This window comes from Arachis stenosperma, chromosome 10 (genome assembly GCF_014773155.1).
Source record: "Arachis stenosperma cultivar V10309 chromosome 10, arast.V10309.gnm1.PFL2, whole genome shotgun sequence".
Lineage (NCBI taxonomy): Eukaryota > Viridiplantae > Streptophyta > Magnoliopsida > Fabales > Fabaceae > Arachis > Arachis stenosperma.
The window spans coordinates 92,584,025-92,587,341 of record NC_080386.1 but is presented as its reverse complement, the minus strand read 5'-3'; positions in this window follow the sequence as shown (position 1 = coordinate 92,587,341).

The following is a 3,317-nucleotide window of genomic DNA, read 5'->3' as shown; positions in this document are numbered from 1 at the left end:
GAAATAATAAAAGGGATAGAACACTTATGCAGATTCATTGGTAGGAATTTCAGATAAGCGAATGGAGATACTATAAGGCTCAAGGACGCCTGCCCTCCTATTGCTTCAACTCAATCCTTCTTATTCCTTTCCATGGCAAGCTGTATGTAGGGCATCACCGTTGTCAGTGGCTACATCCCATCCTCTCAGTGAAAATGGTCCTCTGCGGCTGTCACTCGCATGGCTAATCATCTGTCGGTTCTCAATCAGGTTGGAATAAAATCCATTGATTCTTTTGCGCTTGTCATCACGCCCAGCCTTCAGGAGTTTGAAGCTCGTCACAGTCATTCAATCCCAGAATCCTACTCGGAATACCATAGACAAGGTTTAGACTTTCCGGATCCTCATGAATGCCGCCATCTATCTAGCTTATACCACGAAGATTCTGTTGGGAAATCTAAGAGATACACATTCAAGCTCTGTTGCATGTAGAACGGAAGTGGTTGTCAATCACGTGCATTCATAAGTGAGAATGATAATGAGGGTTATCTAATCATCACATTCATCATGTTCTTGGGTGCGAATGAATATCTTGGAATAAGAATAAGAGAGAATTGAATAAAAGAAAATAGAACTGCATTAATACTTGAGGTACAGCAGAGCTCCACACCCTTAATCTATGGTGTGCAAAAACTCCACCGTTGAAAATACATAAGTAAAAGGTTCAGGCATGGCCGAATGGCCAGCCCCCATGTGGTCACAAGATCGAATGATCAAAGGCTCAAATACATTAGTTAAATGTTCTATTTATAATAAACTAGCTCCTAGGGTTTACATGAGTAAGTAATTGATGCATAAATCCACTTCCGGGGCCCACTTGGTGTATGCTTGGGCTGAGCTTGATCAATCCACGAGCTGAGGCTTCTCTTGGAGTTGAACTCCGAGTTATGACGTGTTTTGGGCGTTCAACTCCGGATCATGACGTTTTTCTGGCGTTTAACTCCAGACAGCAGCATGTACTTGGCGTTCATGGACTATTATATATTGCTGGAAAGCCCTGGATGTCTACTTTCCAACGCCGTTGAGAGCGCGCCAATTGGAGTTCTGTAGCTCCAGAAAATCCATTTCGAGTGCAGGGAGGTCAGATTCCAACAGCATCAGCAGTCCTTTTGTCAGCCTTTTTCAGAGTTTTGCTCAAATCCCTCAATTTCAGTCAGAATTTACCTGAAATCACAGAAAAACACACAAACTCATAGTAAAGTCCAGAAATGTGAATTTAACATAAAAACTAATGAAAACACCCCTAAAAGTAGCTTGAACTTACTAAAAACTGCCTAAAAACAATGCCAAAAAGCGTATAAATTATCCGCTCATCATCCATACAATTTGAAGAAGAGAGTTATCACTCAAGATTAGACAACCCCAATTATGACCAAATTTTGAGGGACATTTGTGTACCCGGAGCTGACTGGGAAAGGGGTGCAGGAAAGAAACCAAAGTTCCTCAAAAGAACAGATCTCACTCCTGAAGCCAAGGGGTGGTTTGAGCTAGTGAGGAGGTCTATCCTCCCAACTGCAAACAACTCGGAGGTGAATCTTAAGAGAGCAACAATGGTGCATTATATACTGAAGGGAGGAGAAATCAAGGTTCATGAACTCATAGCAGAAGGCATTAGAAAGATGGCAGAAAAAAGCGATTCAAGAGGAACGTTAGGTTACCCCAGCACCATTTACCGAATATGCAAGAAAGCTGGGGTGGTTTTTGAAGATGAGGATCCTGTGTGGATAAAGGAAGGCATTCCAATAACGGTCCGCAGGATGAATGCTGCCGCATCCCCCCTGCCTCAACGGAAGCAAAGGAAGAAGACAGTCCCTCAAGTAGTGGAAGGACAAGTCATAGAGAGGCAAGCACCACATACCTTGGACATGGACGAATTGCAAGAAGCCATTGATGGCTTGTATAGACAGTATTTGGAAAGCCAAGGAGCGCAGAAAGAGCTTCAACTACAAATAATGGGGCAGCAAGAGGAAGCATTCTCAAGATGGACGACTCAGCAAAGTGAGTGGCAAAGGCAAATGATGGAACAGCAACTAAGTCAAGGGCAAAAATGGGGAGAAATATTCAACAGGATGGAACAAAGACAAAATGAGCAACAAGAGTCCATTGATGAGCGGATAATTTATACGCTTTTTGGCATTGTTTTTAGGTAGTTTTTAGTAAGTTCAAGCTACTTTTAGGGATGTTTTCCTTAGTTTTTATGATAAATTCACATTTCTGGACTTTACTATGAGTTTGTGTGTTTTTCTATGATTTCAGGTAATTTCTGGCTGAAATTGAGGGACTTGAGCAAAACTCTGAAAAAGGCTGACAAAAGGACTGCTGATGCTGTTGGAATCTGACCTCCCTGCACTCGAAATAGATTTTCTGGAGCTACAAAACTTCAAATGGCGCGCTCTCAACGGCGTTGGAAAGTAGACATCTAGAGCTTTCCAGAAATATATAATAGTCCATACTTCATTCGGAAATTGACGACGTAACTTGGCATTGAACGCCAAGTACATGCTGCTGTCTGGAGTTAAACGCCAGAAAAACGTCATGATCCGGAGTTGAACGCCCAAAACACTTCATAACTCGGAGTTCAACTCCAAGAGGAGCCTCAGCTCGTGGATAGATCAAGTTCAGCCCAAGCATACACCAAGTGGGCCCCGGAAGTGGATTTATGCATCAATTACTTACTCATGTAAACCCTAGGAGCTAGTTTATTATAAATAGAACATTTAACTACTGTATTAGATGTCTTTTGACCACGTTTCATCTTTGGTCTCAGTTTTGTTTTATTCTTCATCCTAAGAGGCTATTGATCACGTTTTGGGGGCTGGCCATTCGGCCATGCCTGACCCTTTTACTTATGTATTTTCAACGGTGGAGTTTCTGCACACCATAGATTAAGGGTGTGGAGCTCTACTGTACCTCAAGTATTAATGCAATTCTATTTTCTTCCATTCAATTCAACTTGTTCTTATTCCAAGATATTCATTCGCACCCAAGAACATGATGAATGTGATGATTATGTGACGCTCATCATCATTCTCACCTATGAACGCGCGTGATTGACAACCGCCTCCGTTCTACATGCAACCGAGCTTGAATGTGTATCTCTTAGATTCCCCAACAGAATCTTCGTGGTATAAGCTAGATAGATGGCGGCATTCATGAGGATCCAGAAAGTCTAACCTTGTCTGTGGTATTCCGAGTAGGATCCTGGGAATCCGGAAAGTCTAACCTTGTCTGTGGTATTCCGAGTAGGATTCCGGTAATGAATGACTGTGACGTGCTTC